This window comes from Chelonoidis abingdonii, chromosome 8 (assembly GCF_003597395.2).
Source record: "Chelonoidis abingdonii isolate Lonesome George chromosome 8, CheloAbing_2.0, whole genome shotgun sequence".
In the NCBI taxonomy this organism is placed as follows: domain Eukaryota; kingdom Metazoa; phylum Chordata; order Testudines; family Testudinidae; genus Chelonoidis; species Chelonoidis abingdonii.
Window position 1 is genome coordinate 72,518,147 of NC_133776.1, and position 13,879 is coordinate 72,532,025.

Consider the following 13,879-nt stretch of genomic DNA (forward strand, 5'->3'; position numbering starts at 1 on the left):
TCAAAGTTATATTCTAAGGAAAGAAACTAGATTAGCATACTGACTTTTTCAAAGTCAAATGTGTTTTTTTTCCTTCAGTCTTATTACATAAATAAAAAGAGCCAAATAAGGTAACAATACCTCTGATGTACCTTTATATCCCTTTTGCACTCACTTGTTTTTTCCTTTCATGGCAGTTAAAAAAAAACACACACACACACAGAATGCTATTGACTTCCACAGCACTAATGTGTTTTTAAAAAGAGTCTTCTGCTAATTAAGCACATTTATATTCCAGGCTAAAAAATGCTGAAGTGGCCAAGCACTGGAATCCATTTATCAGGAAACCACTATCAAAATCCAAAGATAACATTTAAATCCTTCAACATTCTCACAGACTGACAGGACAGAAAGATGGAAAGAGAATGAATTCTGCAGTATTCTTATCCACAGATTTCCCTCATGTAGAGTTATAGCTATGTTGATTTCTATTCTCGGGCATCTTCATTTAAAGCAAATTGCTAGATAAATATTCCAAAAGTCACTTAAATGACTGACAAAATAATGCAATTATTCCATTTAAATGCACCATTCATTTTGTCTCACTCTTTATATCTTCACCGTAATACAGTGCATTTATAAACATAGAGTGGAATCTCTTTACAGTGAACTCGGACGTTAAAAAATTATTTACAGTGAAGCTGAATTCAAAATGCTTCAATACATAGCAATGCTCAAATTGCAATTCATTAGTGTGAGCCACAATTTAATGGTGAAGTTGAAGAATATAAGGGTTCTGCTGTAATTTTCTCTCTCGATTAACCGGGTGGTTAGGGTATCCGGTATCTAAGAAAACAGGGTTCAAGTCCCTGTTCCAAATCAAGCCACACAAGGATTTGAATCTGGGTCTTCTACATCCCTAACCACTGGGCTATCACTTGTTCTGGGGTTCTCTCATTTTTGAGAGAAACAGGCTGACCTGGGTTAGGCCACTAACTCCAGGGGAAGGGTCACAGCTGAGAATCAAGATGTGAGAGAAGGACCTCCCTGTGGCTTGTCAGTAGGTACCTAATACCTTTGAGGATGAGCCTAAGCCCTGCTCATTCCTGTGCAGTTCACTCCTAACTAGTTGAGGAGGTTCATCACTCAGCTTACTGGCTTCTGGGAATCCTGTGCTTAGGCCTAATTCTCCTCACACGACACAGGAAAAGCCTGGCCACCCAAATCAGGATTGAGAATTCCACTAGGAAGCTGATCATTGCAATGCCTAAGTACTTTGTGAAACCAGATTAATCCTGCATCTCTAAAGTAATGGGAGTTCTACTTTTGACATATATGGGCACACATATAGTATTAATAATAATCATAAACATATCATATTGAAGGTGTAAATATATGGGTAAATGGAAAAATGTTATCCCGAAAGCACTGCCTACTTTTTCTTGTTGACTTGTTTGTCTTGGTACGGATTTCTTACCATTTCATTAGACAGCATACAGCTCACATAATTACTAAATAAATTCTTACAAAAAATAATAAAACCATATCCTTAAGGATGTAATAGATAAACACTGATATACAAAGAGAATTCATCACTAGAGACGTCTTATTACTAGAGCAGCTTAAAGGAAGAAAATAATTCCAAAAACAACGATGTCAAATCAAAGTAATGTACAACACAAGATGTTGTATTGGAAGGAAAGCGAATCAGGCAATAATTCCGAGCATTGTGAACTAACCTTTTAATGACAATAGGGTTTAAATATTGTTGGCCAAAGATGATTTTCCATTACACAGCCATAAACCTGAAATGTCTTCAAAGATTTCACACACCAGTGTATATGAGCAGAATTCAGCTGTCAATCTAGTGTTGTCGTTTCCAATGAAATTATATTCCAAGTGAAGTATGTTGCAAATTATAAATAGATGGTGGGAAAGCAAAATTTTAATTTTAAAAAAGTTTTTCTTCTGCAAAGTTAATTTAGAGCCCACTGCTAAATGGGCTAAATCCTGCAGTTCTTACACAAGCAAAACTATTCAACAAAGCTCTCTGTATCTCAATAACATGCTTGACTCCCAGACCAAACGCCCCCTATTGAAACACATTATGTATGTAATGCAAGAATTCATTAGGAGTCTATTCCAAAGTCCACTGAAGTCAATAGGAGTTATTTCCATTGATTTTGATGGGCTTTGGTTCAGGTCCTAATAAAGCAAGTTGAACAAAGTACAAACGGCTTTATTATAAGTTACCTTTAGGAAAACATTTCTTTTCCAGTACAACTGATGAACAGTAATTTTCAGCATGATATTTACTTAACAGCAGTTAAACAAAACCTCAAATAAAAAAGAATGTCTAAAAATGACATTATGACAGAAAACCTATTACAACATTTTATTTACTATTCAGACCTATGAAAACTTGGCTGTGAATAGCAGAATAAGTTCCAAGCTCTTTCTATTTACATTTGCATTATTTAAATTAAGTTTTCCTGAACCTTAATGAAATCTCCACTTGGTTAATTAATGCTTCTCTGCAAACAGGTTTGTTTCATTTAAATATGAAACTGTATTGAATGGATATTATATGACTATTGCTGTTCCTAATTTGCACAGAGGAGAAACTTTTCTACAAAGTTGGGGGAGGGGGCGTTAAAACAAAATATGCATGTGCTACAAAAGACTATATATAATGGCTCTTTCATTCAGATCTGTGCCAGAAATTATAAATGCAGTTATTGTTACTCCTAGCCTCAAAATTTATATTCTACTAATCCCACTCTTATTCACTACATAACACATTAGAGACAATTACAAGGACAGTTTAAAATCCTCTATCACTGGAGCTTTTAAAGTGCAAAAGCTCGTAGAAGCTTTTATGATTTCTGGCAAGTCACTCTACTAATTCAGAGACCATAATTGAAAAAGACTATATCTGAAACTATTTTCTTTTTTTTACTACTGGATAATGAGATTTGGAGTTTCCTCTCAGATCCAAAGAGATAATCAAATTCCCACTTCCACCTTAAATTTCCTGATCCACATTACATGTCTGTGTATTGTCAACTCATTCACGGGCAGGATGAACCTTCCAAAGACTCAAGAAAGGTATGTTCACTAGTACTTTGCCACTCTAGGGAATGACAACATTTCTAAATATCCCAATAATCTCTTTCAAGTAAGAGACTCTTGGAACAAACTTTATTAAATCTAGCTAATGAACTTCTATTTAATACAACTTCTATTGAATCAACTTCCACAAAAGCCAGTACATTTAGAAGTAAGGGTACCAAGGCCCCTCTGGCTTAGTATGTTTAAGCCTAGGCATTGTAGCACATATGATCACAACAGTGAACCACGCATACACTTTACGTATAGCTAAATTCTCTAATCTAAGAAGTGCACAAAATATTTATAACAACCCATGCACTTTATCAACAGTGATCAAGTAAATACTTCACTAGTGGGATATAGCTATATATTAGATATGCATATTGATAGTTATATATGTTGTAAAGGACTTCAGGATCTTTCAAAATGAAAAATACCGTGTAAGTGTAAGGTAATCGTAGTTTCACTCACTATCGTGGTAAATTCTGATGGAAGACTGTCAATGCTGCAATACCTGCTCTCGTATAGATGAAGTTAAGAGTGTGTATTGGCGGTCCTAGCCTGAAATTCTATGACTTTTATGCACTTATGTCAGACCATTATTTTAACATATTTTTGTTTTTCCTTAATATATTTTAAGCTTAGTTTAACTTTCAATAACATGGTTTGGTTTGGCTATTGGAACTTAACCTCAAAAGAACAAATAAGAATAATGCCAAAGCACTAAAGTCCCTAATATGATCTAAGGCTAAACTATCAAAACTCAGATCTGACTAATTCCTTTATTGAGCCAGCACTGTTCTACTTTCCAGAAAAGCCTCTGTGACTGTTTTACAATTGCAACTCACTTCAAAATCCAGCACTTACCTGAGACCCAAGGGCACCCCAAAATCTGAAGCTTGGAAACATCAGTTCGGAAACCCAAAGCAGTGAATAGTGAGGAAGGGAGAAACCAAAGAGACAATGAATGCATATGCTTTTTTAAATTATACAGAAAAGGTTTGGACTTCTATTTTACTCTATCAGTGTTTTAATTTCAGTTTAAGATACATCTTTAGAACTATATTAAAACTAAGCAAAGGGGCATTATAAAGAAAAGGCAGATGTACTCTTAACTACAGAAGTCTGAGGGTCATCAGTATAATACTGCATTGTCCAGGTAGAATACAAATTCAGTACAGGAACACAGGTTCAGATCTTTGATCTTCCTTTTTGCAAAGGCTGTGATGTATAAAACCAATTCCACTGAGCAGACAGTACTACACTGAATATAAATTATCCTTGAACTATACCAAGGCATTCATATGCTCACATTTAAAGAAATGCTGCAAGGATGAACAATGCAGCCATGAAGCAATAAGAGCTCTTCTGTTGAAAAAAATGGAAAAGATCTGAATGGAAAGAAAACCTGAATTTGTTCCTCAGCAGTATATTGCTGCTATTTGGTGAAAATATGATTAAAATATAGAACACACGCAGAGAAACAAACTCACGCATATATACAACATAACAATGCTTGCCCGTTCCATAAAGAAAAAGTAATAAAGCTTTACTACTAGAACTGGAGAGTTATTTGTTTGTTTGTTTTTTTAAAATCAGGCATTGTTCTCTTAAGCAATGCTAAATTTGATTTTAAAAACTGGATATAGACACTCCAAATTGAACATGGCTTGCAATTTACATATATCTTTTCCAAGTCTTCTTAAAAAGAAATAATCTTCTGCCTATTGAGCTAGCCCCTAGCTCTCCAGAGTTCATCCATTAATATTCTAAACCCATCTTCTACAGTTCACACATACACAAAAATTGTCTCACTTTGGCCAAGATGAAATGCTTAAGTGGAAGTCATTGTGCTTATGCAGATTTTCTCCACTGTATTTAAAATCAGCATATTTCTCTCCCACATCTTTATTTATCTTATGCAAAATTTACAGTTTTGGAGTCACTCAAGTGTGGCGCCAATACCCAGTCTTATGTACACATTTCATATAAGAAAACAAATTACTTCTGACAACCTGAGATATTTTTGCTTTGTTTTATTCAGTATGTTTACATTTAATCCATCCCTTTGCTTGGCAATGGTACAGAAGTACTGGTGAGTATTTTATAGGACATGTCTCTGCTGTTTACTTGAGGATTCTACTGAGATGTTTGCAGATGGTACTCTTGCAATTGATATGGCTACAAACCAGTCTTTTTGGTGAAACTAGCTGTCAGAATGTTAATACATAAATGAATATCTCCTCCCCACAACACCATCAGCCCCTTTTTTAAAAACTATTTTCCTATATAATCTTTCAGATAATCTCTACTTTCATTCTTTCATTGCTAACAAGAAAAAAGTTAAGATTTATCTTTTACTTATTATTGATGTTTTCTCTGGACACGCCTTTTGCTTTTAATGAGACTTACATGGGAGCAGCTCTTCATTCTTTACAACTTAGAATGAAATAAAAATAAATAAATAAAGTATCTTAGAATAACCTGATATTCTCCACGGAGAAATTATGCTCAGTTCTAGTTGGGTTCAACACACTCCCACACCTTGAACATCTTCTCCTCACTTCTGCCAACTGAGGTAAACATCAGCATTTTATAAAATTATTGCTCCATACTTCCTTCAATACATCCTCTCTCACACTCAGATGTGTGGGCTCATACTATCTTAGTCAATTCCTCTCTACGTTTAGAGTCTCTTCAGTGCCCCAGAAGAGCTACTGGTCCCTACATTTTCTCTTCATGCATGTTAGAGCTACTTCTTACAGGCTGCTATGCCAAGCTTGCAAAAGGAAAAGGAGAGAAATCCTCTGCTTTCCAGATCACCTACAATGCTTGTGTGATTGCAACCAGCAGGCTGTAAGGTTTATGCCTCCAATTTCTATCTTGCAAAAGCCATAAACAAACCTTCCTTCCTCACTCCTCCCCAAAAGAGAGGTAATACCCTATCCTAGCCTTCCTATCAATGGTTTTTGCTACTGAGTCCAAAGTGCTCCTTGGACAGTGGTGTCAACACCAGCACATCAGTGCAATGACTGGATTTCCTCTCCCATGGGTTTCAAATCATGTCCAGAGCCTGAACAAATTAAAATATATTTCAGTTTGATCTCATTTTTATCCCATTCCAATACTCCAATTGCATAGCAACTTTAAGCTCCTCATTGCCATCCCTCCACACAGTTCAAGGAAATTCTTCAATCAAAGAACTTTATTTACAATCCAGCACAGTTTTTGCCCTCCCCTTTCCCAACAACAGCTAGGCATTTTGAAGCAATCCCCACTAAATGCAATCTCCATTACAGGATTACTATTACATCAATAAAATACTCCATATGTTTTTCTTCTTTTGCCCCTTTCATGGGTATTATGTACTATGTCTGCAAACAATCACCAAATCAAACCGGATGGCTGAAGGCACTGGGGAAGGAGGTGCACATTCAAGAAAATGTTAAGTGAAACCTGAGCAAACTGTGCATCGCAGACTCAGTCTATAGGAATCCCTCATGCCTGAACAGTACAAGTCAGCTCAGCGTTTTTGGAATAACGCAGATCATAAATGTGACACATTAAAAAGCTTAAAAATGTATCTTTTGCAATTACTCAGGAACTCCATGGACTCTTCACCAAAGGCGACTCACATTTCACTTAGCCAGTTCTAGCCTAATAATTCCAGTCTGGATGAACTGCTGGTAGTGTGTTGTGAGGGGGATGCCTGACGAAAAATACAAAATGCTGATCAACCCCCCCCCCTTACCTTTAATTCCTTGCCTTCTCTGCAAAAGATATCAATCTACATTGGCTCCTCAGGACATCAACAAGGCGTCTAGAGTAACGAAGGCTTCCCCATCGCATAGAAGTTAGACCAGTTTACACCAGCAAATCCTTGATCCAAAATACAAGCTGCTTTTTTCCATGCAGGCTAGAGCAAAAGATGCATGAACGATTTCCACAGAGGGAACACAACTGTGGAAGAAAAAGGTAGCCTAACTTTTAGCTAAGTCTTGGTTTGGGTTTGGTTTTATGTTTTTGCAGCTGTAAAAAGCAAATGTAATTCCACATTAAAAGAACCACATTAATATCAGTCCGCCACGCTGAAGTCGGTAAAGCTAAGTTGTGCTGTTAGACTTCTAACTAAATTCCCGTCTGCAAGAGCAGTCCAGCAAATCTCTCTCTTTAAGAATAAAACAGAAGAGGAATGTTAGGTCTATTTGAGAGAAAGATGATAGAAGATCCTTGCCTGCCCCCTCTTTGGAATAGACTGGAAATTCTGCACAGGAGCTGTCCGGTCCGGATCGCCCCTGCAGGCGCAGAGGCTGTGGGTGTTGGAGAGAAGCAGCATCCGGAGAGCTCCGGGTGCTAAAGGATCAGATGGCTCAGCTCTGCTGCCGCCGTCTGAACTCCGCTTCCCAGTGCTGCCAACAAGTCCTCCCCGGCTGACATCACTGCAAAAAGGAGGGGCACAAATGGAAAATGCAAATCGGGGAGCTGAGAGGATTTTTTTTTTCCCTCTTAAAGGTGCCCTGGCTCTTTCTGTCTCTGAATCCCCCGAAAGCAACAGCTGTGGCGCGGCCGCGTTTTCTCCCTGCCAAGGCTGCTCTCTGGGGGCAGAACCGCTCATCAGTCACCGGCTGGCTCCTCCCGTCCCAGGGACCCCCAATCCCGGGACTCAGTCCGACCCGGGAATAGGGGAAGTGGGAGACACAGGGCTTGCCTTGCCGCGCCCCCGTAGTCTCCCCCGGCCGCCACGTGCTCAGGGTAACGAGTAGGTGACCAGCGGATTTCACCGCCGGAGTGTCCCTCCGGCCCGTTCAGGGAACCTGCTCCCTCCAGCCGGCTCGGCCCCTGAAGCGGGGTGCGGGCGGGTGTCACCGCCTGCTGCCTGGCCCCGACCTTACGTTCTACCGCTGAGCTCACTGCCCGCTGCCTATTGCCCCCCCCACCTCCTCACTGCCCCCAAACCTTACTGTCCCCCCGATTCCTCACTGCTCCCAAACCCTACTGTCCCCCTGACCTCCTCACCGTCCCCCGGCTGCTCACTGCCCCCAAACCTTACTGTCCCCCCGATTCCGCACTGTCCCCAAACCTTACTGTCCCCCGGGCACCTCGCTCCCCCTCGGGGCTCCCCACTGCGCCTAATCCCCCTTCCCCAGTTCCTTATTGCCTCGAACTGCCACAGGGCTCCTGACTGCCCACCCTGGATCCTTACTGCCCCCACCGGCTCCTCACTGCTCCCTCCCCCCCGCTCCTTACTGCCCCCCTCCGGGCTCCCCACTGCGCCCAACCCAGCTCGCTTGCCTCCAAGTCTTACTGCCCCCACCTCCCCAGGCTCACTGCCGTCCCACCACGCCGTCCCCGCGCTGCCCCGTCCTTTGCCCCTTCACACCAGTGAGGGGAAGAAGAGTAGCCCGCGCTACAGCCGGGGGAGGCAGGGCGGCTCGGGGGTACGGCTGCCAGGGGAGCTCGGCTTAAACCGGAGCTGGCCCTCGGGAAGCAGGAGCTCCCCGGCCGCCGCCGCTTCCCCTCGCAGCGCGGCTGGTTTGGTTCCCACAGCCGAGGGGCGCGGGCGCTGGTCTGGGCTGAGCCAGGAAAGCGCCGTCTCCCCGGATCAGCGCCGGGGGAGCTAGACACGGGCCCCCGGGCTGCGCCTCGGCAGCATGGCTGACACCGCCCCGCCAGCGTCCTGCCCCGGGCTTCCCGCCTGGCCAAACGCAGCGCCGCGGACAGCCCGGAGACTAGCCTGCGGGCGAGCAGAGCCGCCGTGCCGGGGGCAGGCAGCGCTGGGCCAGCGGCCCCTTTTTGCACATGGCGCCAACGAGGGCTCTCGGGACCGGCCGCGGCTTCCATGCAGAGCAGCCCACCTCCCCGGGGCCTGCATCGGCTGCCCGTGCACTCGGCTGCGAGAGGCGCGCTGCCTGCGTGTCCTGCACGTTCCACCGCGGAAGACCTGTGCGTTATCACTACTGTTGAGTGAAGGGCTTCTACCCTCCCGTGGCAGCCTTCAGCGCTCACGAGAGCTGGTTCGCCTCCCTGACTAATTGAATTAAACTTGGCTGCCTCTGCGTTCCAGCATTGGCGGACTGGGGTATAGGTTTACACCGTAATAGTTCACCTTTACAATTTGCCGGGCTGCCTCGGAGTTATGCTCTCAAGTACGACGGAGTGTGACAGCAGCGTGCACTCTCTGTCTGGCTTTCATAGCAATGAGCAGCCTGATTGTGCTGTCGCACAAGTCACGCGTTTACTACTAAAGTCAGTGGAGTTACGTTGGGCTGCAAGATCAGAATCAGGCTTTAGTTCACAGAGCTGAGATTCTGTTCTCTTCACTTGCCCATTAGCCCTCACAAACTGGAGTTTCCCTTCTAAGAAAGAGGAGAGGATGGAATTCTTCCTGCTCCAGTGTAGCAATTTACTGCATGGTATTCAAACCTTTATGCATATTTTTTTAGAAATGGTAAGAATGATTAATTAATCTGTCATATGAGACAAGTTTTGTCTTTGAAACTTCTCTTGTAATGGGTAATTGGAGTAAAACTGTACAATATGAAGTGAAAGTCAAACCAAAACACTGTCATTTTGGTACTGCCCATCGTATCATAGATTTAACAAAATAATCTCTATCTACAGTTAGCCATTTTGCCAGGGATTACTGAGAAAATGAACTATAGCTAATATATCATATATATAAAACATACAGTGTTTATTTTAATAATTTGAGTGTCTTGAATCATTTGCTGGATTTTTCAAGATGCCTGAAGTGTACGATTATCACTGAACAAAGTAATTATTAATAAATACTTAAGTATTTTCTCTGAAGTTTGCTAACTGGGGGAGAAGATAGATTTAAACTCTTTAATGATTAACAAGAAAAGATATTCCACTCAGTCCATGGTAGACAAGAAAAAATCTGCATGAAATGTAATTTATTTTAAAATGAACAATAGAAAAATCTATGTAAAAGCCTTTTGCTTTTCCTTTACTGTATAGCAAGATGGTTGTAGTATTTCAGTAACAGCAAAATATAACCTTAACATTCCATTTCACTTATAAAACAATAAATAGGATAGAGTCACTGTTCTAAGGATGCCAAAAAAGAGGGCATCTTGTTCAGACATCAGATCACTTAATGAACTCTGCCCATTTTCACATTAAATCATTACATTTATATACATATAGTAAGACTTTTAATAAGCATCTAAGATAAGAATGTAGAGTGATAAAGTATACTACCTTATATTACAAATATATGATTTGATCTCTTTTTCTGGGTTGAATCATGTGCTATTTTATTCACCTAAACTCATCAAATGTCAGGTGTTTTCATCATATATAGCCATACTTCACAGGTGGAATGCTCCATAGCATCACTTTTCCAGGCCAGATATGGTACTGCAGGTGCTCCTTGCTTCAGTCCACTGGTTGTGAGCTTGGTATTAGTCTATACACAGTTTAATAAAAATAACAGACTTTGGAAGTCTGCCTCCTTAAGCACATACACAAAACTTCCAGTTGTATTCCTGTGTGCAGTGCTTGAGGACAAGGCTCCCGGCTATCACTGAGGAACTCCACTCTATCACTCTCAACCTCCCCTGTCCTGAGAAGAAGCAGATAAGTGGTCATAACAGGCCTGCTGGCTCTTAACTGGAATTTCCTCCTGTCCTTACTAGGCCTCTTGAGGACTATCTTGCAGGTAACCCACTCTGGGTTTTCCTTGAACAGGAAGTGCCATGGCATCAATGCCTCCAGCAGGGGGCAAAGAAGGCTGGATAGACCCCATCACACATACCATATCTCATGAATTGGGTGAAATAAGTTAAAATTACCTTTATGCATCTGGTGTCCACTGATTTTTATTTTGGGGGCAGAGGGGAGGGGAGGGAGTAGTGACAGATACTGTACATGACATATAAGCAGTCAATTATGTAAAAAGTAAACACTAAGTTGAGACAGAGTCTGCCTCCCAATGGGAGAGTGCAAAGGGAGGATGGTGAATACAAGTCAATTATATCTTTTTAGCAATTTTTCTGAAGGATAAATCTGAAGGAAAACTAGTTTAAACAAAATAACAGAAAAAGGGCAAAAACCAAAGATAAGAAGAAAGGGAACAAGGTAGAGACTTTTGATCCAGTAATGCTTGCAATACATATTAAGCCTGATTTTCAACCCAGTTTTATTCAGCTATGACTGCAACAATTCTTATACTTTTACCAAGTTTCTGAACTTCATGTTTTAAAACAGGGACCCCAATAATACATTTATATATGCCAAAACCTAAGAGACTTATTTTATTGTTTATAAAAACAGAAGCCAACCAACCAACCAAAAGAAAACAACGCTGATTCATCCAGAATTTTTAGTTTCTTTCAGTTGAGCAGCTGCTATTACAAACTCAGTGATAAAGGAATTTGGGCACATCATTGATCCCACTGATTAGGTTCCCCCTCCCATTGCCTTAGGTAAGATTAAAATATAAAGAATATTGCATAGATCCATTCCTACAGTCCTTCAGCTTTAGTCATGAAAATATAAATGGCACAGGAAGGGAGTTTTTCCTGGATAAAGTCTGCAGAATATGGTCCTACAGTGAGATATAGAGGACCATACTGTACTTGGCCCTGTATGAGCACTTAAGGTAGAGGGATCCTTTCCTATCCTTGTAGTCCTTGCATGCGCGCGCACAGAGAAAATCTAGTAGAAGGATGCTAAACATTTCAGAGAGGATGGTGAAAGAGCAGCTGATAGTCATGGCCCAATCCCACCTCCACAATGAGCTATTGTGAATGCGTGCTGCACCATATGTTAAAGGATGGAATGATAGTTGCCACTGTGTATGCTCACAGAGATGTTGGCCTGCTTCAAGATGCAGGAACTGTTGGCAGGCATTTAGGGTGCAAAAGAGCCCTAAGTGTTTAAGGGACAGGAATTACTTCATCGGTAATAACCAACAGTTGGATTTGGAGTATATTTTTACTCCAACAACAAAACAAAAAAATGTTTCAGGTAGTTGTTAGGTAACTAACAACTATGTAATTACCTTTCACTTCATTTACAAAACCAAAGCACTTAAAGCAAGGAAATGAATAGTTGAAGACACCACAAATGTTGCACTGTCCATGTAACACATGCGTTATTCTTCTCAAGAAGAAATATATTTCAGCATGTCAGAAGGTGGTATTGTTACCCTGAGCCAAACTAAGGCCTCACCCGGAATTGTTTTTTTTAGTTTATGCACGTCTCATTGGACCTACAAAAACTACTCACATGTGTAAAGAGGCAGGATCAGGGCCAAAGTCTTTGCAGACTGCATAGGACCAATCTCATCCCATCCTGGGGCTTGCATTTGTTAATATAGAAGTCAGCAAAAAAAAAAAAAAAGCAAATTCCGACCCAAGACTTCTTACTCAATCTGGTCCATTCCTAGTGTTTGTGTTTTCTTTGTCCTAGATCCACAGCCCAGCCCATCTTGCTTGGATCCAGGATGAAGACAGTGGGCCACATCTGCCACAGTGAGTCAGTAGGAATCTCTGGATTTTTCAGAAGGGTTTCAACACCTGGTAACTGGGTGGGTCAACAGAACTATCCTATCATGCTGCTACCCAGCAATTTTAACTGTGATCCAATATTGTAATGTAATTTTTATTATCTTGATTTCTGCATCCAAATGTTGTCTTTTAAGAGCTAATATTCCCCACTTACTAGTAGTTAATATATTTTTCAATGGACAGTAGAAGTTATTGCTGTTTCTTAATAATGTATGTAGGTTAATGGCAAGTGTCCAACATTGTGCTATATGTAATAATTACGTGTTTTGTGGATGCTTGCATTTGAAGCAGATTATGTGTCATGCACATGTATGTGTTATATTTCTTTTCCAGACTGGTTTGTGTTGTGTTTATAGAGATTACTGCTAAAAGGTCAGCATTTACTGTGGGTCACAGTTAAGGTTTAAATAAATGAGATGACAAGATGAATATGGATAAAGGGAGATGGCAAAACTAAAAATTGCTGGAAACCAACACTTTTATTCCTCTACTGGCTTCAAAATTGTTGTGGAAATAATCTGATTGTCATGCTGTCTGGACTGGTTCACGACCATAAGTGCCAGCCTCAGGCCAAACTGTCACAAAGCAGGGCAGAGACTTCAGACTGGTTGTGTGTTCTATAATTAGATTTCTCCAACCCAGTAATGAGTGTGAACTCCTAAGGGACTGTTAACAACCTTACCACTGTGTCACAGAAAGTCCCCTTGGGCATTCCAATCTATCTTGCCACCCAGGCAAGCTGGACTTAGGTATACCAAAGATCACAAAATATTCAAGTTGCTCCCAGTCCCAAGAGACCAGCCACTTACCCCAGGTCAATTTGTACCTTAGATATCTGACCAAAACCAACACTTTGTAGCCAGTCCTGTAATAAACTGACTAAAGATTTATTAACTAGAAAAAAGAAATGAGAGAGTTATTACAAGTTTAAAGCAAGCAAACTTATATCCCCAAAGATTTACAGTATAGTTTTAAAAGGTGCCAGCGTTGTAGTAATCTATCAGCTCTGAATGTCTTTTAGGGCTAACCTAGGTTGACCATGGGGATCTCTGCTTCTGTTTTGTAGCTCTGGCTCTGTCAGAGTCCAAACAACAAAAGAAAGATGAAAAAAACTCATCAGCTATCTTTTTTCCTTCTTCCAGAATTCAAGCTAGTGAAATGAGCCCTTTTGCATGTAGTCTCTTCATGGACGTAAGGGCAATTAACAGAGTCTTTGTTTTGTGATGTCTTACAGTGGCCCATTTAGTTTTGAT

General features: G+C 41.0%; 1 protein-coding gene across 3 annotated transcripts in view; it reads right to left on the bottom strand.

Annotated features, from left to right (window-relative positions):
- Nucleotides 1–7,504, bottom strand: part of PCDH11X (protocadherin 11 X-linked) — a 1,065,677-nt gene extending 1,058,173 nt beyond the window's left edge. For all 3 annotated transcript variants that reach the window (XM_032762349.2, XM_032762343.2, XM_032762359.2), the window contains exon 1: nt 6,842–7,504. The gene's annotated coding sequence lies outside the window, so the exon portion shown is untranslated. The remainder of the gene's footprint in view (nt 1–6,841) is intronic.
- Nucleotides 7,505–13,879: the final 6,375 nt, after the last annotated feature.